Source organism: Arachis ipaensis, chromosome B10 (assembly GCF_059453495.1).
Source record: "Arachis ipaensis isolate K30076 ecotype BB chromosome B10, ASM5945349v1, whole genome shotgun sequence".
Taxonomy (NCBI): domain Eukaryota; kingdom Viridiplantae; phylum Streptophyta; class Magnoliopsida; order Fabales; family Fabaceae; genus Arachis; species Arachis ipaensis.
The window spans coordinates 127,320,104-127,345,835 of NC_142435.1; the positions used below are offsets into that span (position 1 = coordinate 127,320,104).

Here is a 25,732-nt window from a genome sequence, read left to right on the forward strand (position 1 = left end):
GTATTCATACACAAAATAATGGATATAAAGAATCAAACAAATCAAAGATTACAATCATAGAGAGAGAATAGCACACAAGAAGAAAAATAGTGGTTATATGATGTAACCACATAATTAGGCTCAAAACTCACAAGCTTATGTGTTCTTAGCTCAAAAATATGTTCCACAATATATGAATCATGCAAGTTTCAATGAAAAATATTTTAACTCAAATCAATTGGGATGTCAATGCCCTATTAAGAATGTTCTTCTTGAAAAATTTTATTATTTTGACTAAGTTTATTATGTATATGCAAACTAAGAAAATGCAACTAAGAATTCTAGAAGACCTAGTAATAAAATAAAATAAAATATGAAAGTGTTGGGATTAGAAATTTGTCACTCAAAAATTGGCCGATTAGTCGGACAACCTCCCCACACTTAAAAATTTGCACCGTCCTTGGTGCATTCAAAGATGAGCAAGAGGGTAGTGCGACTTTCCAGATTGCCACCTTCAGTTGGTGGATCAACTGGCTGCTGTATGTTCTTTCTTCTATTTCCCTTTTTGCTCATGGTAACTCATCCTGGAAGATAGAAAATAGGATAGTAAGACGAGTAAAAGCAAAAGCAAGGAAGCATAGATTATTGGAATGAGGTGATAATCACTAAAATGAAGTGAGTGAATTAGTGTGTGACATTGATGAAAATAGTGCGTGAATTGTATGTTGCATGCGGTTTAGAAGTCATACACTAGCATTTAAAAGGTATGTCACATTTACATAAAAAAAGCATATACTTCACTCATTCTAGTGTGCTTAAAATACTCTTAAAGAATCTTGTAGGTTAAGGTAAACAAACAAGTAATAAAGAAGCATGAAAGCTGGTGCACAAAATTGTGATTACACTTTTCACAACTCTGCATAACTAACCAGCAAGTGCACTGGGTCGTCCAAGTATACCTTATGTGAGTAAGGGTCGATACCACGGAGATTGTCGGCTTGAAGCAAGCTATGGTTATTTTGTAAAGCTTAGTCAGGAGATTAATGATAAGAGTGATTGTATTTATGAAAAATAAATAACATAAATTAAATAGTACCTGTGATTCAGTAATGAGGAACAGGTTGAGGTTCCGGAGATGCTCTGTCATCTGAATCTCTGCTTTCCTACTGTCTTCTTCTCCAAACACGCATGGCTTCCTTCAATGGCAAGCTGTATGATCCTCTCGGATGAAAAATACCAGGTACGATCTTTGCACGGCTAATCAACTGTCGAATTTCTCGTCTCGGATGAAAAATACCATGTACAGCTACCGCACGGCTAATCATCTGTCAGTTTCCACTAGCGTCGGAATAGGACCCTTGTCCTTTAGCACACTGTCACTGCGCCCAGCATTCGTAGGTTTGAAGCTCGTCACAGTCATCCCTTCCCAGATCCTACTTAGAATACCACAGACAAGGTTTAGACTTTCCGGATCCCATGAATGCTGCCAATTGATTCTAGCTTATACCACGAAGGTTCTAACCTCCGGACTCGGTCCGTGGATCAGAAACCCAAGAGATACGCACTCAAGCTGTCGCCCAATGACTACGTTGAGCTCAGATAGAACGGAGTGGTTTTCAGGGATGCGTTCGTAGGGTTGAGGATAATGATGAGTGTCACGGATCATCATATTCTCCATATTGAAGTACAAGTGAGTATCTTAGAATAGAATCAAGCGTGATTGAATAGAAAACAGTAGTAATTGCATTAATCCATTGAAACACAGCAGAGCTCCTCACCCCCACCTATGGAGTTTAGAGACTCATGCCGTCAAAGATACAATATGGAATGTAAAAATGTCATGAGTTGCTAAATGAATCTCTAAAAGTAGTTTTTATACTAAACTAGTAACTTAGGGTTACAGAAAATGAGTAACTAGGTGTAGATAGTGCAGAATTCCACTTTCGGGGCCCACTTGGTGAGTGTTTGGGCTGATCTTTCAAGCTTCCACGTGCATATGCCTCATATTGGAGTTAAACGCCACCTGGGTGCCAAAATGGGCGTTTAACGCCAAGAATTATGCCAGTTCTGGCGTTTTACGCTAGAAAGTTTTAGGCTGGCTTTCAACGCCAGTTTGGGCCATCAAATCTCAGGCAAAGTATAAACTATTATATATTTCTGGAAAGCCCAAGAGGTCCACCTATCAACGCAACTGAGAGAGCACCAATTGGGCTTCTGTAACTCAAGAAAATCCACTTCGAGTGCAGGAGGGTCAGAATCCAACAGCATCTGCAGTCCTTTTTCAGCCTATGAATCAGATTTTTTCTCAGGTCCTTCAATTTCAGCCAGAAAATACCTGAAATTACAGAAAAACACACAAACTCATAATAAAGTCCAGAAATGTGATTTTTGAATAAAAACTAATAAAAATATAATAAAAAGTAAATAAAATATACTAAAAATTATGTAAAAACAATGCCAAAAAGGGTATAAATTATCCGCTCATCACAACACCAAACTTAAATTGTTGCTTGTCCCCAAGCAACTAAAAAAAATAGGATAAAAAGAAGAGAAAGTACAATAAATTTCAAATATCAGTGAAGCTCAGTTCCAATTAGATGAGCGGGACTAGTAGCTTTTTGCTTCTGAACAGTTTTGGCATCTCACTTTATCCTTTGAAGTTCAGAATGATTGGCATCCATAGGAACTCAGAATTCAGATAGTGTTATTGATTCTCCTAGTTCAGTATGTTGATTCTTGAACACAGCTACTTTATGAGTCTTGGCCGTGACCCTAAGCAATTTGTTTTCCAGTATTACCACCGCATCAAAATAATTAGATTATTTTCAAGATAAAATTCAAAATTCATGTACTTCTTTTTCTTTTTCAGAAAACATTTTTTTAATTTAAGAAAGGTGAAGGATTCATAGGACATTCATAGCTTTAAGACATAGACACTAGACACTAATGATCATGTAATAAAGACACAAACATAGACAAAACATAAAGCATAAAAATCGAAAAACAGAAAAATAAGAACAAGGAAATTAAAGAACGGGTCCACCTTAGTGACAGCGGCTAGTTCTTCCTCTTGAAGATCCTATGGAGTGCTTGAGCTCCTTTATGTCTCTTCCTTCCCTTTGTTGCTCTTCCCTCATGGCTCTTGTTGAGGTCCATAAGTGGGCTCTCTTGTTTGCTCCATCCTCTTTCTAGTGATGGGCTTTTGAGATGAATCTCTCCATCAACCATGACTCGGAGTTGGAAGCAACTGCCTTCCCTTTCCTCTTCCTAGAGGTTTCTTCGGCCTTAGGTGTCATTAATGGTTATGGAAAAACAAAAAGCAAAGCTTTTTCCACACCAAACTTAAAAGGTTTGCTCGTCCTCGAGCAAAAGAAGAAAGAAGGGAGTAGAAGAAGAATGATGCAATTAATTTTGAAAACTTATTACTGTATACAAGAAAACATTTAAAAGGATTTGAAAAGAATTTGAAAAGATATGTAAGTTTTGGAAATGTTTTGGAAGGAATTAAAAATAATTAAAAAGGGAATTAAAAAGAATTTGAAAGATTATTAATATTTGAAAATAGAAATTGAAAGATGAACGCTTGAAATATGTTTGATGCAAAAAATTATGAATTAAAACATGAAAAATAAAAAAAAATCGAATTGGAAATAAAATTACCTCCCTTGTGTCATCCTGGCGTTAAACGCCCAAAATGCTATCCATTTTGGAGTTTAACGCCCACTTGACTGCCTATTTGGGCGTTTAACGCCCAGCCAGATACCCTGGCTGGCGTTAAACGCCAGGATTCCTTCTTTATTGGGCGTTTTTCTGAACACCCAGAATGCTACCATTTCTGGCGTTAAACGCCCAGAATGCTGCCTATTCTGGCATTTAACGCCCAGAATGATACCTTTTCTGGCGTTTTGACACCAGTGAGCTCCTTTTCTCTGTGATTCCTCTGTTTTATGTCCTGAACCTCTATTTCTCTGACTTATTCACTGAAATGCATGTAACTAACATAGATAACAAAATTAAATAAACTTATATAATTTTTACAAACATCTAATTTTTGATAATGGCTGGGTTGCCTCCCAGCAAGTGCTTCTTTACTGTCTTTAGCTGGACTTGATTAAGCTTTTAATTTAGTCTTAGTTTTGAGCATTCTTGCTCAACATTGCCTTCAAGATAATGTTTGACTCTTTGTCCATTAACAATGAACTTTTTGTCAGAGTCAATATCCTGAAGCTCTACATAACCATATGGTGACACACTTGTAATCACATATGGTCCCTTCCACCGGGATTTCAATTTCCCAGGGAACAATCTGAGCCTAGAGTTAAACAGTAGAACCTTCTGTCCTGGCTCAAAGACTCTAGATGACAGCTTTCTGTCATGCCATCTTTTTGCTTTCTCCTTGTAAATTTTAGCATTTTCGAAAGCATTGAGTCTAAACTCCTCCAGCTCATTCAACTGGAGTAATCTTTTCTCTCCAGCTACCTTAGCATCAAGGTTTAGGAACCTGGTTGCCCAGTAGGCCTTGTGTTCTAGTTCCACTAGCAGATGACAGGCTTTTCCATACACAAGCTGGTATGGAGAGGTCCCTATAGGAGTCTTGAATGCGGTTCTGTATGCCCACAGAGCATCATCTAGACTTCTTGTCCAATCTTTTCTACGGTTACTTACAGTCCACTCCAGGATTCATTTTAGTTCTCTATTTGATACTTCAGCCTGCCCATTTGTCTGTGGGTGATATGGAGTTGCCACTTTATGGTTAATTTCATATCGGACCAGAGCAGAGTCAAGCTGTTTATTGCAGAAATGAGTGCCTTCAACACTGATTAGTATCCTAGGGACACCGAACCTGCTGAAGATATGCTTCTGGAGGAACTTCATCACTATCTTAGTATCATTAGTGGGTGTTGCAACTGCCTCCACCCATTTAGATACATAGTCTACTGCCACCAGAATATAAGTGTTTGAGTATGATGGTGGGAAAGGCCCCATGAAGTCAATACCCCATACATCAAACAACTCAATCTCTAAGATCCCTTGTTGAGGCATGGCATAACTGTGAGGCAGATTACCAGCTCTCTGGCAACTATCACAGTTACGTACAAACTCTCGAGAGTCTTTATAGAGAGTAGGCTAGTAGAAGCCACACTGGAGAACCTTGGTGGCGGTTCGCTCACCTCTGAAATGTCCTCCATACTGTGATCCATGGCAATGCCATAGGATCTTCTATGCCTCTTCTCTAGGAACACATCTACGGATCATTCCGTCTGTACACCTCTTAAAGAGATATGGTTCATCCCACAAGTAGTACTTTGCATCAGTAATCAATTTTTTCGTTTGCTACTTACTGTACTCTTTGGGTATGAATCTCACAGCTTTATAGTCTGCAATGTCTGTAAACCATGGTATTCCAGAAAGGTTTCAGAGATCTTAGTAGGAGGGAGGGACGCTCCTGCTACTGGTTCTATCCAGGACAAGTGATTAGCTACTTGGTTCTCTGTCCCCTTTCTATCTCTTATTTCTATATCAACCTCTTGTAGAAGCAGCACCCATCTTATGAGTCTGGGTTTTGAATCCTGCTTTGTGAGGAGATATTTTAGAGCAGCATGGTCAGTGTACACAATCACTTTTGATCCTACTAAATAAGAGCTGAACTTGTCAATGGCATAAACCACTGCAAGCAACTCTTTTTCTGTGGTTGTGTAATTCTTCTGTGCGTCATTCAAAACATGGCTAGCATAGTAAATGACGTGCAGAAGCTTGTTATGCCTTTGTCCCAATACTGCACCAATTGCATGGTCACTGGCATCACACATTAGTTCAAATGGTAATGTCCAGTCTGGTGCAAAAATGACTGGTGCTGTGACCAGCTTAGCTTTCAGAGTTTCAAATGCCTGCAGACACTCCGTGTCAAAGACAAATGGCGTGTCAGCAGCTAGCAGATTGCTCATAGGTTTTGCAATTTTTGAAAAATCCTTTATAAACCTCCTATAGAATCATGCATGCCCCAGAAAGCTTCTGATTCCCTTAACATTGGCAGGTGGTGGTAATTTTTCAATTACCTCTACCTTAGCTTGATCCACCTCTATTCCCTTGTTCGAAATTTTGTGCCCAAGGACAATTCCTTCAGTCACCATGAAGTGACATTTCTCCCAGTTTAAAACCAGGTTGGTCTCTTGGCACCATTTCAGAACAAGTGCTAGATGATCAAGACAGGAGCTGAATGAGTCTCCAAATACTAAGAAGTCATCCATGAAGACTTCCAGAAATTTTTCTACCATGTCAGAGAATATAGAGAGTATGCACTTCTGAAAGGTTGCAGGTACATTGCACAGACCAAATGGCATCCTTCTATAGGCAAAGACTCCAAATGGACATGTGAATGCTATTTTCTCTTGGTCTTGAGGATCTACTGCAATTTGGTTGTAACCTGAATAGCCATCTAAAAAGCAGTAGTATTCATGACCTACTAGTCTCTCTAGCATCTGGTCTATGAATAGTAAAGGAAAATGATCCTTCCTGGTGGCTGTATTGAGCCTTCTATAGTCAATACACATACGCCACCCTGTAACTGTTCTTGTAGGAACCAGTTCATTCTTTTCATTATGAACCACTGTCATGCCTCCCTTCTTGGGGACAACTTGTACAGGGCTCACCCAGGGGCTATCAGAAATAGGATAAATAATCCCAGCCTATAGTAACTTAGTAACCTCTTTCTGCACCATCTCCTTCATGGCTGGATTTAGCCGCCTCTGTGGTTGAACCACTGGCTTAGCATCATCCCCGAATAGGATCTTGTGCATGCATCTTGCTGGGCTAATGCCCTTAAGATCACTTATGGACCACCCAAGAGCTGTCTTGTATGTCCTTAGCACCTGAATTAGTGCTTTCTCTTCCTGTGGATTTAAGGCAGAGCTTATGATCACGGGAAAAGTGTCATCTTCTCCCAGAAATGCATATTTCAGTGATGGTGGTAGTGGTTTGAGCTCAGGTTTAGGAGGCTTATCCTCTTCCTGAGGAGTTTTCAGAGGTTCTTCTGTTCTCTCTGGTTCCTCCAGATCAGGCTGAACATCTTTAAAAATGTCCTCTAGCTTTGATTCGAGACTCTCAGTCATATTGACCTCTTCTACCAAGGATTCAATAATATCAGCACTCAGGCAGTCTTTTGGTGTGTCTAGATGCTGCATAGCTTTGACAACATTCAACTTAAACTTATCCTCATTGACTCTCAGGGTTATCTCTCCTTTTTAGACGTCAATGAGGGTTCGTCTAGTTGTTAGGAAAGGTCTTCCTAGAGTGAGAGTTGCACTCTTGTGCTCTTCCATTTCCAGCACTACAAAGTCAGTAGGGAAGGCAAATGGCCCAACCTTGACAATCATGTCCTCAATTATGCCTGATGGGATTTTAATGGAGCCATCAGCAAGTTGGAGGCATATCCTGGTTAGTTTAACTTCATCGGTCAAACCAAGCTTTTTGATAGTAGATACAAGTATTAGGTTGATACTTGCCCCAAGATCACAAAGGGCTCTCTTGGTACAAGCATCCCCTAATGTGCATGGTATCATAAAGCTTTTGGGATCTTTAAGATTCTTTGGTAAGCTTCTCAGAATGACTGCACTGCATTCTTCAGTGAGGACAACTTTTTCAGTTTCTCTCCAATCCTTCTTATGACTTAAGATCTCTTTCATGAACTTAGCATAAGAGGGTATTTGCTCAAGTGCCTCTACAAAAGGAATCTTTATTTCAAGAGTCCTGAGATAGTCTGCAAAGCGAGCAAATTGTTTATCCTGTTTCGCTTGGCAGAGTTTCTGAGGATAAGGCATCTTGGCTTTGTATTCTTCAACCTTAGTTGCTGCAGGTTTATTTCCTACAGAAGTGGTTGGAGAAGCCTGCCTAAGGGGGTTGTTATCAGCACTTGCAGGTGTCTGACCCCTTATTGGCATTTGAACGCCAGAATTGGGTACTGCATGGGCGTTTAACACCAGATTGCCACCCTTTTCTGGCATTTGGACGCCAGAATTGGCCATCTCTTGGGCGTTTAACGCCACTTTTCTACCCTGTTCTGGCGTTTGAACGCCAGAATCATTCCTCTCTGGGCTCTTACTAACCTCAGAGGGATTTTGGGTAGTGGGTTGGTTATCCTTTGTCAGTTGTTCCTTTCTTGGCTTTCTGCTGCTTTGAGTTGAGACATTCAATGTCTTCCCACTCCTTAATTGAACAGCTTAGCATTCTTCTGTTATCTGTTTAGACAGCTGCTGTCTTATCTGATCCAATTATGCTTCCATATTCTTGTTAGCATTTTTAGTGTCTTGGAGCATCTCTTTAAATTCTGTGAACTATTTTGTTATAATAAGAAATTACTGATTGAGTTCAGCAACTTGTTCTTGAGGACTAAGTTCAGTGGATACTGCTTTAGCTTCTTCTTTCATGGAGGACCCACTACTTAAGTATAGATATTGATTTCTAGCAACTGTATCAATAAGTTCTTGAGCCTCTTTAATTGTCTTTCTCATGTGTATAGATCCACCAGCTGAGTGGTCTAGAGATATCTGGGCCTTTTCTGTAAGCCCGTAGTAGAAGATGTCTAACTGCACCCACTCTGAAAATATTTCAGAAGGGCATTTCCTTAGCATCCCTCTGTACCTCTCCCAGGCATTATAAAGAGATTCATTATCCTCTTGTTTAAAGCCTTGGATGTCCAGCCTTAGCTGTGTCATCCTTTTTGGAGGAAAATATTGATTCAGGAATTTATCTGATAACTGTTTTTATGTTCTTATGCTTGCTGTGGGTTGGTTATTTAACCACCTCTTAGCTTGATTTTTTACAGCAAATGGAAATAGTAATAATTTGTAGACATCCTGATCTACTTTTTTATCACGTACTGTGTCAGCAATTTGTAAGAACTGTGCCAGAAACTCAGTAGGTTCTTCCTATGGAAGACTGGAATACTGGCAATTTTGCTGCATCATGATAATAAGCTGATGATTTAGCTCAAAACTACTGGCTCTTATGGGAGGTATACAGATACTACTCCCATATGCAGCAGTAGTGGGGTTAGCATATGACCCCAGGGTCCTTCTGGACTGTTCATTTCCACTTAGGTCCATGATGGAGAAAGGGAGATGATGTGGATTGTAAAATAATTTTTTTTTGAATACCGAAATTAAAAGAAAATAAAATAAATGAAAAGTCAAATATAAGTTCAAAAATTAAAAGAAAATTGAAAACTAAAATAATTAATTAATTAAAAAGATTTGAAAAAAATAGGTGAGGATTTTCGAAAAATGGAGAGATAGAAAGTGGTTAGAAAGTTTTGAAAAAGATATGTCTTCAAATTAAAGATACCTGTAAGAAAATAAATAAAAGAAAAGATTTGAAAAAGATTTTGAGATTAGAAAAGATAAGATAAGTTAGGTAAGAGAAGATAAAATTTTTTTTAATGAAAAAGTTTTGAAATTTAAATTTGAATTTGAAAATTAAATTTTGAATTTTGAATTTTGAAAAAGTCAACAATATAAGATAAAGATTTGAAAAAGATTTAAATTTTGAAAAGATTTGATTTTTAAATTTGAAAATTAAATTTTGAATTTTAAATTTTGAAATTTAATTGAAATTTGAAATTCGAATTTGAAATAAGATAAGATAAGATTTTGAAAAATATATAATTTTTGAAAAAGATTTTGAATTTTGAAATTTTAAAACTATGATAAGATAAAATAAAAATTTTAAAATAAAAATCTGAATTTTTAAATGAAATTTTCGAAAATTCAATTAAATAAAGAGAAAAGATATTTTTGAATTTAATGAGGAAAGAGAAAAACAATAAAATGACACCAAACTTAGAATTTTTATATCAAAACAAAGAAAATAAACAAGAAAACTTTGAATGTCAAGATGAACATCAAGAACACTTTGAAGATCAAGATGAATACCAAGAACAAGTTTTAAAAATTTTTAAGAAAATAAAAACACAAAGAACACCAAACTTAAAAATTTTTATATTTTGGACACTAATAATTCGAAAATGTATAAGATAAATAGCAACAAACACCAAACAAGAAATTTTAAAGACCAAATAAGGAAAATTATCAAGAACAATTTGAAGATCAATAAAGAACTAAGAACATATAATTAAAAATGTGAATAAAAATAAAAACATGCAATTAACACCAAACTTAAAACATGAAACTAAACTCAAACAGAAGACTCAATTATTAGTTTATTGATTTTATCTATTTATTAAAAGTTTTCGAAAATTATCTAGAAAAAGAAAACAAGGATTTTAAAATTTTAACAAAAACAATAATAAAAGATTCAATTTTAATGACTCTAAACCAAAAGAAATAATTTTTTCCTAATCTAAGCAACAAAATAAACCATCAGTTGTCCAAACTCGAACAATCCCCGGCAACGGCACCAAAAACTTTGTGCACAAAATTGTGATTACACTTTTCACAACTCCGCACAACTAACCAGCAAGTGCACTGGGTCGTCCAAGTAATACCTTACGTGAGTAAGGGTCGATCCCACGGAGATTGTCGGCTTAAAGCAAGCTATGGTTATTTTGTAAATCTTAGTCAGGAGATTAATGATAAGAGTGATTGTATTTATGAAAAATAAATAACATAAATTAAATAGTACTTGTGATTCAGTAATGAGGAACAGGTTGAGGTTCCGGAGATGCTCTGTCATCTGAATCTCTGCTTTCCTACTGTCTTCTTCTCCAAACACGCATGGCTTCCTTCAATGGCAAGCTGTATGATCCTCTCGGATGAAAAATACCAGGTACGATCTCTGCATGGCTAATCAACTGTCGGATTGCTCGTCTCAGATGAAAAATACCATGTACAGATACCGCACGGCTAATCATCTATTGGTTCCCACTAGCGTCGGAATAGGACCCTTGTCCTTTTGCACATTGTCACTGCACCCAGCATTCGTAGGTTTGAAGCTTGTCACAGTCATCCCTTTCCAGATCCTACTCGGAATACCATAGACAAGGTTTAGACTTTCCGGATCCCAAGAATGCTGCCAATTGATTCTAGCTTATACCACGAAGGTTCTAACCTCCGGACTCGGTCCGTGGATCAGAAACCCAAGAGATACGCACTCAAGCTGTTGCCCAATGACTACGTTGAGCTCAGATAGAATGGAGTGGTTGTCAGGCACGCGTTCATAGGGTTGAGGATAATGATGAGTGTCACGGATCATCATATTCTCCATATTGAAGTACGAGTGAGTATCTTAGAATAGAATCAAGCGTGATTGAATAGAAAACAGTAGTAATTGCATTAATCCATTGAAACACAGCAGAGCTCCTCACCCCGACCTATGGGGTTTAGAGACTCATGCCGTCAAAGATACAATATGGAATGTAAAAATGTCATGAGTTGCTAAATAAATCTCTAAAAGTAGTTTTTATACTAAACTAGTAACTTGGTGTTACAGAAAATGAGTAACTAGGTGTAGATAGTACAGAATTCCACTTCTGGGGCCTACTTGGTGAGTGTTTGGGCTGAGCTTTCAAGCTTCCACGTGCATATGCCTCATATTGGAGTTAAACGCCACCCTGGGTGCCAAAATAAGCGTTTAACGCCAAGAATTATGCCAGTTATGGCGTTTTACGCCAGAAAGTTTTAGGCTGGCTTTCAACGCCAGTTTGGGTCATCAAATCTCGAGCAAAGCATGGACTATTATATATTGCTGGAAAGCCCAAGAGGTTCACTTTTCAACGCAACTGAGAGCGCGCCAATTGGATATTTGTAGCTCCAAAAAATCTACTTCGAGTGCAGGAGGGTCAGAATCCAACAGCATCTGCAGTTCTTTTTCAGCCTCTGAATCAGATTTTTGCTCAGGTTCCTCAATTTTGGCCAGAAAATACCTGAAATTACAAAAAAACACAAACTCATAGTAAAGTCCAGAAATGTGATTTTTGAATAAAAACTAATAAAAATATAATAAAAAGTAAATAAAACATACTAAAAATTATGTAAAAACAATGCCAAAAAGGGTATAAATTATCCGCTCATCAAAAGCATTCAAGAAAGAATCTAGCAAATGTGAAATGGATGATGAATGGACATTGGTTGATGTAAAAGAGATTAAATAAATCAAATGATATATAGAGCTCACACATCAAACAATGTCACACATTGAAATTTGTTTGCATTACCTAATTGACATGAAGTGGGACACATGGTTGCTATTCATCTTAGGAAAAGAGAGATAGAAGTTAAAATCAATCACATAGCAAGCAAGGTCCATATAGCTTGAGAATTTCAAAAAGATGCCCCTAGGTGAGCTTACAATCCGATCTCACAAATGAAGCATTATGCCAAAATGACTAACTTCAAATATGTGTAGAGCACATAGTTAGACAATTAAGGATTAACATGTCATTAGGGCATAAGCATAACATATGGATGCATATGATCACGCAACACAATGCATTGAGATAAATGCACATCATCCAATATCAATAAATTACTTAGTCATGGTTAAAGAATTTAAATCACATGGTGGTCAAATCATGCAATTCAAAATATTTAGAATGCTTGGAAGGTAATTCACAAGTACATGGTATGTAGAGTATCAAAGAAGAAAAATTCAATACCAAGTAACAAATTATAACCTCAACAAAGAAATCCAACAAAGAATATTCACAATAATGATGCCAAAATAGCATCACACCAGTAATTAGTAGCAATATACAACAAATTAAATCAAGAATCCAACACTTAGCACCAAAACGGAAAAGTAAACGAACTAACTAACTAACTAATTAACTAATTAACAACTAACTAACTAACTAAAGGAAATGATGGTAGATGGTGAATGGTGGTGGTGGATGATGGTTGAAGGAGGGAAAGAATAGAGGAGAAAAGAAAAGAGGAAAAGAAATGGAAAGAAGGGAAGAAAAGAAGAATATGTGAAGCAGGGGGTGGTCACGCGTACGCGTGACAAGGGAAAACGTGATGTGATGCGCGTACGCGAGCAGTTGGAACGCGGAGGTGGAATGCGTACGCAGGAAGTGACTGCGCACGCGTCTTGGGCCAAAAATACAATGATGCGTACGCGGAAATATTGCTGCATACACGGGAGTGTTTGGAATCGAGGAGTCATGCGTACGCGTGACAGGGTGCTCTGTTTTTCAAAATTTTTCCAACTTCTTGCACCAAACCAAGCATTCAAAATATCCAAACAGTCATCTAAACACCAGCAAACCTTATTTAACACCCTAGACTACCAAATAAACTCAACCAGCTAAACTAAACATGAGATTAAACTTATTTATTAATGTATACAAAAGAGAAAAATGAAAAGAGTTTACCATAGTGGGGTGTCTCTCACCTAGCACTTTTATTTTAAATCCTTAAGTTGGACATTTTGGTGAGCTCTCATCAAGGTAGCTTATGCTTGAATTCTTCCTTGAATCCCCACCAATGTTTGCATTTACAATAGCCTCCGGGATCCCAAACTAGGCGCACCAAGCTCCCAATAGATCTCAAGCAAGTAACAAGACCCCAAGATTGATGATGGTTGATATGTATTTTGGGGTCCCAAACCTTATTTTTGCACCCGTCTTCTTGTTGGCTACCATAGTTCAATCCGGGTGACAAGACTTGTGAATTCTCATTTAAGCACCAAAATTTCCTAGATCCTCTCAATTGAGTACTACACCACCCTTTGCACTTAAACTTTGATGACTCAACCATAATGAACCTTGAATTGTGGTGCCAACCACTAACCAACTCTTTCTTGCTTCCCATTCCATAAAGAGCTCTAAGTTGACCATCTGTTTCAAGCAAATCATACTCAGGTGAAATAAGAAAGCTAAGAGATATGAAGTTTACCTACTTGAATGATGTAATGGATGATGGTGACTTAGGAAGGGATGATTCCAATGGTCTTGCAAGTTCCACTCCCTTGTGCTCTTCTTTGACTACCTCCACCTCTTGACAAGCATCCTCCATGTCCACTTCGTGACAAGGTTCTTCATGTTCAATCAATTCCTGACCAACCTCTTCTAACTCTTCTGCATCTTTCATGTCACAACTCAGAGCCAATGAGGAATTTATCTCAACATCAACCTCAATTTCAATGGAAGAAGACTCCTCAAACTCAAAAGGGTCATGCGTTGGTGTGGAAACATTGTCAAGATGTGGGTTAGTTGCTTATTCAACTTCTTCCAATTCTTCATTCATCATATGCTTTGGAGGTTGTGCACCCTCCTCAACATCAAATTCAAGCTTAACAGAAGGAGGTTTCAACAAAATCATCGATGTGATTAATTAGTGTAGACAAGAACTGATCAATGATTAAATCCAATTCTTGCTCAACCTCTCCTAATTCTTCAACCGCTCCTTCCGGCTCAGTTATCTCAACTTTCTCCTCTTGTTGCAATTCTTGCTTCAACTCCTCTTCTTTTTCTTGAAGCTCCAAGCTCTCCTTCTCATTATGCTACTCAGTTAATCCTCCACATTTAACAATGGGGGTATCTTGGATACTTCAGCTGAACTAATTCGGGCTCTATCACATGAGTTGCATCAGAAGTGTACTTCTGAAGTTGCAAAATATGGAATACTGATGGGAGATAATTTGTCGGTTTAGAATTTTCACACAAAAATAATCTCATCGAAGTATAGTTCTAAACCAACAAACAACCCTCAATCAAAGTTTAATTTTGGTTGTCACAAGTTTAACCCAATAAAAATAACCAAGAGTATTACTCTCGGGTTGTTCTCCCTAGGAATTACAATCGAGTGCTCAATTATTGGTTATGATATCAAGGGGGGTTGGTGGTGAAAAGACTAAGAATTAAATTGCAAGAAGATAAAACTAACAATTAAAGATAACAAATGCTAAAGAGGCATTCATGGCATGGATTGAGAATCAAGATTTTCTATCCTAGTCATTAATTATAACACAATAAGCCTAGTTAATCCCAATCCATAAGTAGCATTAATGGAAACAAGATTAACTAACAACTCTAGATTACCAACATAAGTTGGGTATTAATGACTCAAGAGCACCTAATTTTCCTTTCCAAGCCAAGAATGCTCAAAATCTACTCTACATCTAAGCCAAGCATTTTATCAAACACTTGGTGTGTATAAAAAGAAAAGCATATTAAATTGCATGAATAATAAAATCTACTACTACCAAATATAAGAAAATAACAACAATAACTCAAACAAACATCAATAAACATGAAATTGCATTAAATGAAATGAAAATTAACAAGAGTGTTCATAAACTAAAAAGTAGCATAAAAGAGAAATTAACAAGAAAACTTAAGGGAATTAAGGCAATAGAACAAGGAGAGGTAAAAGAAACTACATGAAAACAAGAATTAAAACCTAAACTAAAGATACAATTAAACTAAAAATGCTAATTTCTAGAGAGAAGAGGGAACTTCTCTCTTTCTAGAACTAACCTAAAGCATGATTCCTAAGCTACACTAATTGCTCCCCCTTTCTTCCTTCTTGATTTTGGTTTCAAATACTTCAGAAATGAGTTAGATTTGGGCCTGGATGAGCTAATGACGTCACGTGACAAGTGTTACACGTATGCATGGGTCACACATACGCGTGGCCTGGCAAGTTCCTCTCTCACGCGTATGTGTCGCCATGAATTCACCAAATCCTCATTTCTTCATGAATTCTCCACTTTGCATGCTTTTTCTTCACTTCTTCAATCCAATCCTTGCCTCCTAAGCCTGAAATTACTAAACAAACACATCAAGACATCGAACGGAATTAAAGAGAATTAAAATCATCAAATTAAGGGGTGAAAGAGCATTATCGTTGGCTTAGAATTTCTTCTCGTTTAGAGAAAATAACTTCGTTGCAAGTATAGTTCCAAACCGACAAGTAACCCTCAATCAAATTTTAATTTTGTTTGTCACGAATGCAAACCAATAAGAATACCGAGAGTATTAGATCTCGGGTCGTCTCTCAAAGGAATTGCAGTGAGGTATGCATATTCTTGGTTATGGTATCCAAAGGGTGGTTTGCATAAAAGGGGCAAGAATATAAATGGCAAGAAAATAAAGCAAACAACTAAGGAAAACAAATACTAAAGAGAGACATTCATGGTAAGGATGGAGAATGTAGGCTTTCTATCCTAATCACTAATCATCATACAATAATGAACAAGAGCTAATCCTATTTAGTTATCTACAATATAGGAAAAAGGTAAAATGTTATCTTCACATTGAGAGAAATTCAAATAAGACTAGTTAATTTCAATCCAAAAGTCCTAATCAACTTACTAATTGAATTAGCAAGAGATTAGAGTCAATGAAAATAATATTAACTAACAACTCTAGATCACCAACATTAGTTGGGTATTAATGACTCAAGATTACCTAATTTCTCTTTCCAAGCCAAGAATGCTCAAAAAGCTACTCTAACATCCAACCAAGCATTTTGTCAAACACTTGGAAGGCATAAAAGGAAAGCATCATAAAATTGCAAGAATACTAAAATCTATCACTACCCAATGCAAGAAATTAACAACAACAACTAAAGAAAGCAACATTAAACATGAAATACCTCAAATTGCATTAAATGAAATAGAAATTGACAAGAGTGTTCATAACATAAAAATGACATAATAGAGAAATTAACAAGAGGAACTAAGGAAATTAAAGCAAATCAACTAGGAAAAATAAAGAAAACTAAATCAAAACATGTAATTAAACCTAAATCTAAGATGAAAATAAACTAAGAACTCTATTTTCTAGAGAGAAGAGGGAGCTTCTCTCTCTAGAACTAACCTAAGGCATGCTTCCTACACTAACTAATTTCTCCCCCCTTGACCCATCTTGAGTTCTACATCAAATAGCTTCAGAAATCGCCCCCAGCATTTTCACTTTAATGAAGTCACGTGATTAGCGTCACGCGTGCGCGTGGTCGACGCGTGCGCGTGGCTTGAATGTCCTCTTCACGCGTACGCATAGATGACGCGTATGTGTGGCTATGAACCCTCCAAATGCTCATTTCTTCATGAATTCTCCACTTTTTATGCTTTTCTCTTCACTTCTTCTATCCAATACTTGCCTTATGACTCTGAAATCACTCAATAAACATATCAAGGAATCAAATGGGATTAAAGTGAATTAAAATTAGCAATTTTAAGGCCCAAAAAGCATGTTTTTACTCTTAAGCACAAAATCAGGGAGAATTACAAAACCATGCTATTTCATTGAATAAATGTGAGATAAGTTGATAAAATTCCCTAAATTAAGCACAAGATAAATGATAGTTAGGAATTTATCGTTAGTCTAGATTTTTGCAAAATAGAATTCCGTCGTTGAAAGTATAGTTTAGACCAAAAATTAATTCCCAAATCAAATGTTTAAATTCAAATCAAATAACCGAGATCAAGAGTACTTCAACCTCGGGTCGTTCTCCCTAGGAATGCAAATGAAATGTTACACTTTTGGTTGTAGAGACGGCAAAAAGGGAGGTTTTGAAATCAAGAAATGAAAGATTAAAGGAACTTAAGAAATAAAAGAACTAAGGAATGCTCAAAATTTTAATTAATGCAAGTAAAGAGAAGGTAAGATCAAAACTAGTAAAAATGCTATAAATGTAAGAAAAGCCTTGACATGGGAATGAAAATCCAAGGAATCCTATCATCGCCATAACCACAACTATGGTAATTATGATGAGTCAATCTCGCCTAGTCAACCCCAACCATCGAGGAGTAAGTCAAGCAAGTATAATTGACCTTAATCCATAAGTCCCAATTAACTTACCAAACTAGTTGATAAAAGGCTAGCGTCAATGGAAACAAGAATCAACTAATTACCCAAGAATTACCACTAAATGTCGGATATTATGACTCTAGTATTCTAGAAACTCAAACCACAAGCCATGGTGTGAAAATATACTCAAAATCTAGAGTTGGCATTTTCACAAACAACTTGTGTGCATAAAAGTAAAACATGGAAAATTGCAAAGGAAAATAGAAAACTATAACCAACTATCAACAAAACCAAACACAAACAAGCAATCAAACATAAAGGAGGCATGAAACATAAAATTCATTGATCAAAACTTCAAGAAACACAAAATTGCAAATATGAACAAGTAACTTGAACCAAAAAGAAATGAAAGTAAAGACAATGTAATTAAAGAGGAAATTGAGAGTACTCACAATTTAAAGAAGCAAAATCCAAAATCAAAGCTTGCTATAAAATGCTACAATGGAGATTGAAATGAAACCCTAAGAGAGCAATGCTACACTACTCCTACTCCTACTCCTAATTACTCTTTAAAACTATCTAATTGAGCTCTCTTGAAGTGTGTTGAATTCCCCTTCATACGGCACTCCAATTCAGCCATCAAGCCTTCCAAAATGGGCCAAAAGGCCTCAGAAAACGCGAGTCACGTGCATTTTTAATGAAGGCACGCACTGGGACCTGTGCGGACGCACAGATGCGTGCGGCCGCACACTTGGCTAAATGGGCTCCTGTGCATACGCATGGGTACTTGTGCGCACACACACATGGAAATACTCGCTTGTGCGCACGCACACTCCACTGTGTGTGCTTTTCCTTGTTTTCTTCATGTTTTCTCCTTTTTTGCATGCTTTCTTCCATTTTTAGCCATCCAATTCTTGCCTCTAAGGCCTGAAATCACTCACAAACCATATCACGGCATCGAATGACATAAAAGTGGAATTAAATTGCTCATTTCAAGCACAAAATTGCATGTTTTCACATTTAGGATCAAATCAGGGACAAAACACAAAAGTATGCTATTTTGGTGCTTAAGTGTGAGTTCATGTGCTAGAATCCATCCCAGTTGAGTCAAAATATACCATCAAGTATGGACTCATCAATTTTCCCATACTTAAACAATAGCATGTCCTCATGCTAAACCAACAAGGAAAGTAATCAAAGGGGTAACCAACTTATTAAATGCAACTATCTAAATGCATGCAAGTATACTATATACTATATATACTTATGTATCTATCTATAGTATCCTATTGGTTTGGTGAAAACAAACAAACAAATTCCCAAGCAAGTATAGACAAATAGGGCAAAGCGAGAAAATAATCCATTGCAACCAAAATCTAAAGAATTGATTCAAGACATCAAAATGAAGCAACTTGCAAGAATACATGATAAGAGGTATGAAAACAGAGTTGAGTAATTGAACCCTCACTAGGTGTGTGTGTACTCTAATCACTCGGTGTCTAAGGGTTTAATCACTCAAATCTCCTCCTAATCATGCTTTGAAGGTTTTGCTTTTCATCTAACAATCAACAACAAGTGATGCATGAATGAAATTATCATGAGGACTTCATATGGTTGTAATGGGGTTAGCGTTAAGGTGGAATAGATATGGCCAAGTGGACTAAATGCAATTGAATCCTTGATTAGTTTAAGTCATCCACATCAACCTATATCAACCAAATCAAAGCGAAATGCAATCCTAACCTTGCATCATTTTCTATTCACTAGCACTCATGTATGCTTTTCTCACAAAAAACATCACATATGCAATTCTTTATTCATTTGTTTACTCTTTAGGGTGACTTTGCGCCCTTTTTATGATGAAGAGGTTTTTTTTTGAATTTAGAATTACATATGGTTAAGTAGTTCATACATTACTGTTCCCATTTTTCACAATTTCCAATGAATACCCGAATTAAACATTTTCATTCACTACCAATGTTTTCCAAAATTCTCCCACACTTGAATGATACACATTTCTCAACCTAAGCTAATCAAGGATACAATCCAAGATAATCCATGGTTTTTCGCTTAGGGCTGTGATGTGCTAATACCAAGAACAATGGGGTAAATAAAGCTCAAAGGGATTTAACAATGGTAAATGCAAAGGGTAGGCTATATGGGAAAAGTAAGCTTTTAGACAAAGATGGCCTCAATCATGCTCAATGCAATACAAAACATCAATCATTGGAAATAAAGAATCAAGCAAAACCAAGATTACAATCATAGAAGAGACATAGTGGTGCACGAAATTGTGATCATCAACAATGGCGCCAAAGACTTGGAGCTCTCAAACGTGAATCACACTTTGTCACAATTCCGCACAACTAACCAGCAAGTGCACTGGGTCGTCCAAGTAATAAATCTTACGTGAGTAAGGGTCGATCCCACGGAGATTGTCGGCTTGAAGCAAGCTATGGTCATCTTGTAAATCTCAGTCAGGCAGATTCAAATGGTGATGGAGGATTGATAATTAAAAGATGAATAAAACATAAAATAAAGATAGAGATACTTATGTAATTCATTGGTGGATTTCAGATAAGCGTATGAAGATGCTTTGTTCCCCTTGAACCTCTGCTTTCCTATTGCCTTCTTCCAATCATTCATACTCCCTTCCATGGCAAGCTTTATGTTGGGCATCACCATTGTCAATGGCTACTTCCCGTCCTCTCAGTGAAAATGGTCCTGATGCTCTGTCACAACATCGGCTAATCAGCTATCGGTTCTCGATCATGTCGGAATAGGATCCATTGATCCTTTTGCGTCTGTCACACGCCCCACAATCGCGAGTTTGAAGCTCGTCACAGTCATCCCTTCCCAGATCCTACTCAGAATACCACAGACAAGGTTTAGACTTTCCGGATCTCAGGAATGACTGCCATTAATTCTAGCCTATACCATGAAGGTTCCAATCTTAGATTAGAAACCCAAGAGATACGCATTCAAGCCATTGCTAGTAGAACAGAGGTGGTTGTCAGGCACATGTTCATAGGTGAGAATGATGATGAGTGTCACGGATCATCACATTCATCAAGTTGAAGAACGAATGAATATCTTGGAGAAGAAATAAACTTGAGTTGAATAGAAAAACAATAGTACTTGTATTAATTCAGGAAGAACAGCAGAGCTCCACACCTTAATTTATGGTGTGTAAAAACTCTACCGTTGAAAATACATAAGAACAAGGTTCAGGCATGGCCGTGAGGCCAGCCCCCAAACGTAAAAAGGTATATCAAAAGTATATCAAGTGTGTAAAAGAGATGAAAATACAATAGCAAAAGGTCCTATTTATAGAAAACTAGTAGCCTAGCTAGGGTTACAGAAATAGGTAATTAATGCAGAAATCTTCTTCCGGGCCCACTTGGTGTGTGCTTGGGCTGAGCATTGAAGCTTTCATGTGTAGAGACTTTTCTTGGAGTTAAACGCCAGCTTTTGTGCCAGTTTGGGCGTTTAACTCCAGCTTTTGTGCCAGTTTTGGAGTTAAACGCCAGAATTCTTGAGCTGACTTAGAACGCCTGTTTGGACCATCAAATCTCGGACAAAGTATGGACTATTATATATTGCTGGAAAGCCCAGGATATCTACTTTCCAACGCAATTGAGAGCGCACCAATTGGGCTTTTGTAGCTCCAGAAAATCCACTTTGAGTGCAGGGAAGTCAGAATCCAACAGCATCTGCAGTCCTTTTTCAGCCTCTGAATCAGATTTTTGCTCAGGTCCCTCAATTTCAGCCAGAAAATACCTGAAATCACAGAAAAATATACAAACTCATAGTAAAGTCCAAAAATATGATTTTTAAATAAAAACTAATAAAAATATAATAAAAACTAATTAAAATATACTAAAAACATACTAAAAATAATGCCAAAAAGCGTATAAATTATCCGCTCATCACATAGCACACAATGAACAAAATTAGTGGTCAAAATGTGTAACCACTCAATATAGCTCAAGATCTCACAAGGTATTTGTTCTTTACTCTTTTATGTTCCATAAGAAAGCCATTCAAGCAAGTTTGAAAAACAGTTTTTTCCATTCAATTCAATAGAAAGCCCAAAATTCTTGAGAAGTTCTTGTTGTTTTTTACCAAAATTATTTTCTATATGTATGTATGTTGTGATGGATGCAAATTTTTCAAAATTTCCTAGTTCTTTTCCTAATTTTCAACAAGCAAAAAGTAACATGAACAATTAGGATCAAAATGAGCTAGGCATAAGCTATTCATATCATCTAATCACAATCTATATCTATACTATATACCAAGCAAACAAGCTCAAAACACACACACACACACACACACACACACACACACACACACACACACACCATAATTAAAATGCAATACCAAAGATAACTAGAAGTAAGTTAATATATATATACATCAAAGTATTAAACAGTAGCAAAAAGTAAAGTGCTAACAATATCTACAAAAGCATAATAAAACTGAAAATAAACTAAATAAGAGTGTTTAGGAGAGAATGTTTACACCCAAAATGTCGTAGATCCTCCCCCACACTTAAATCATGCACTGTTCTCAGTGCCAAAAGAATCAATCGGGGGGGGGGGGTCAACCATGAGAAGCTCCACCGTCAGATGGTGGTGGGTGGTGGTGACGCTGATAAACGATGAGGGCTTGTGATGTCTCTGGGGTGGCCTCAACTGCCGGCTCCTCAATTGCCTGGTCAGCTAGCTCTGCTGCTATCTCTACTGTCAGCTCGGCTCCAATTGCCGGCTCTTCAACTCTAGGCTCCTCAGTTCTCTGAACTACTACCTCCTTAACCATGGGCTCCGCCGGTCTCTGCTCAGGGTGCTCGACTGCCTGGCCAGCTTCAGCTGCCGGCTCCTCAGATGCAGGCTCTTCGGCCTCAGGCTCTGGTGTATCTGGAGGAGGTGGCCCAGGGTCTCTACCCTCGAATTTCTACACTATCCACTGGAAGCGGCGAGCGTTGCGGCGCTCAAAACGGTAAAGAAGCTGAATGATCTCTCGACCCAGCTCATAGGGTGTCTGGGGTTGAGGTGTGGGTACGGAAGCTGTAGGAGGTGCTGAAGGGTCTGCTGCTGATGATGGAGGCTCAGTGGTCTTCCTCTTCTTCTGCGGTGGTCCATCGCAGTCGCCGTATGGCAGGAATGGCTGCTTACTGATGTAGACAGACGTCTGGTCTGTTGGGCGTCTCTCTACTCCAGATAGAGCTGCTAATTTGGTGATCAACGATGGGAAGGGAATGTTGTATTTCTGTTGTTGGTTCACCTTCCACATCGACTCTCTGATAAGGAGAAGAACAGAGATCCTCTTCCCCTCCAGAATAGCCCACAGCAAAACTGCCACATGGACTCTGATATGTGTGGCATGTGTGCTCGGAAGAATGTAGTCGGCAATGATCTGCTGCCAGATCCTTGCCTCAGGGTTTAGGTCACTACACGCAATGCTCAACGGGACTGCCTAGTTTCCCTTGCTGTACTCCCATCTGGCCTCAGGCAGGCCAATCTTTTCTAGGACCACATCCAATGACAGCTTGCCCGTTGTCACGTCCTTCACTATCTGAGGATAGGTGTCACGAGCCAGAGGAATATGCGAAATATCCAAGAGGGCCTCTAAAGTAGTATCAGAGATGTCCAGGGTGACACCTCTCAGAAAAACAGTTTGGGCATCCCTCTTTAGGAGATTTGTGTAAAATTCCTTGACCTGGTGTTCATTTACTTCCACCAGATCAAATTTTACGAATTTCCAATGATAGAAATTTAATCTGTTAAAGATCTGATCCGCATATTTCTCAGGCAGGTTTAGCTTTCGCTCATAGTGAAAGGCTCATTTTCCCAATTTCTTATATTGTTCTTGGGCTTCAGCATTAATGAATGAGTCTGGTTGGTTACTCGGAGGCACAGGAGGAGGACGAGCCAAAGGATTGGCTTTCTCCTTCCCTTTGCGAGCCATCCTGAAAGAAGACAAAAACAGAGTACAACTCAGGAGAAACAGATAAAAATTATAGAAGGAAGAAGAAAACAGTTAAACAATTCAAATAAGATAAACAAACACTCAATTAAGGAAAAATATGTAAAAAGTAGTTGAATGCTCAAAAGAAAATGCATTTTCCCAAAATCAAGTAACCTAATTGACAAATGAATGAGTGAACAACAATTAAAGCTTACATAGGACTTAGGTATGCAATGCAAGTGAATTGAATTGAGAGGCATTGATTATTGCACTTTTGCATTAGAAATTGAAAGATTTTGCAAAACTTGGCATAAAGGGCAATAATCAAGGCCACAGTGAAAGCATGCACCTATTCATGTTGAAAAGATAAGAAATGATCACATACACATAGCTTCTTGTCCAAAGTAATGCTTGATTAAAGCACAAATTGCATTGCTCAAAAACATGAAGGAACAAGTGGCTATGTATGTGGTTGTCTATTTTTAACAGCTTCATGAATATGCAATAGCATCAATTCACTGACAAAATTTAGGTTATGCACTTAAGTGGTACCAAATGGAATGATCAAAGCTGTAAATTTCAATCCGATTTGGGTTTACATTGAAAATCAGCAATTAAGTACATAACTGGCAGGTTATCCATTAAAGAGTGGTATGCACAGCAAAAATGGACATCAAACAAGATAATCACAAAGGTGAAATCAAGTTCAGGTTGATGTTTCAGCAAAATGATCAACTAGATACATAATCAGCAGAGTATCCACCACTCTTTGTTATGCAAGCAGAAATGGACATCAACCAAAGAAATCATAGCCCAGAGTCAAGTTCAGTTTGATATTTTAGTAGGAATACAGAGTGCATAAACCCACTCATCTCAGGCAGCATCCACAATAAACAGAAAATTGCACAAGTAAGATTAACAATGCAAAAATGGGAAGAAAATTCAAAATTTATGTTGATCAGACATAGAAGTTGAATCAGAAATTCCATTCAAGCATTTTATCAGGCAGGTTATGTGCAGAATATGAAGACAGCATTCATAGGTCAGTAAACTTCAGCAGTCACAGTTCATTCACAGTAACATTCACAGTTCATACATAACAGCATTCAGTCCCAGCAAAATCCAAATAATTAGCCAGCCTTAACAACATTCAATCTGAAACATAAATCAACTAACCTATAACCACATAATGACTAAAACTAAATTAAAGATAGAATGAAAATAATGTTAAATAAGGCATTGGAAATGGAATAGGAGTAGGGGAACAGGGGGTGAAACCTGTAATGCAGAAGGAAGGAAGGGGGAAGGGAAGAACGGAGAAAGAAGGAGGTGCACGATCGTGGCGCCGCAGGGGTCTGTCGTGGGAATGGGGCAGCGCGGTACAGAGAAGAGAAAAGGGGAAAATGTAGAAGAGAGAGGAGAAAGAAAGAAGAGGGAAGAGAGAGAGAGAGGGTCGGCGACGGTGGTGTTGTCGCCGGTGGTGACGTCGGCTGGAAGTGATGGTTGGTGGTGGTCTGGAATAAGGGGTTGGGTGGTGTTGCTTCAGAGAAGAAGAGAAAGGAAAGGTTTGGGGGGGGGGGGGGGGTTGGGGAACTGAAGCGCGAATGTTCCTCTTTTCGAATTAACGTTCGAAAAGTGACATGTGCGGATGCACAAGGTCGTGTGCGGACGCACACAGAGAAGAAAAAGGAAGTATTCACACGCACATAAGCGTGCGGGCGCTGCGGACAGAAGGTGAATAGCAGCCTATGCGGACGCACAAGGGGTAGTGCGGACGCACGGAACGGGAAAGGGGGTTGCGTTCCTTCGCACAAGGGGTGTGGTCGCTGACGATCGGATTTTCTGTCGGTAGAGAAATTTATGGAATTAATCGTGTTGTAAGTATAGTTTCTAAACCAACAGAGAATCCTTTCGTACAAAAGTTTTGTTGTCACAAGTAACAAACCCAATAAAATCTATAAACCGAAGTATTTAAACCTCGGGTCGTCTTCTCAAGGAATTGCAGGGAAGTATGAATTATTATTGGTTATGAAAAACAGTATTTTTGGGTTTTGAAAAGGTTTGAACAAGAGAAAT

General features: G+C 37.9%; 1 pseudogene; it reads right to left on the minus strand.

The window, feature by feature from the left end:
* Positions 1–22,291: 22,291 nt before the first annotated feature.
* Positions 22,292–25,732, minus strand: part of LOC148581653 (uncharacterized) — a 47,204-nt pseudogene continuing 43,763 nt past the window's right edge.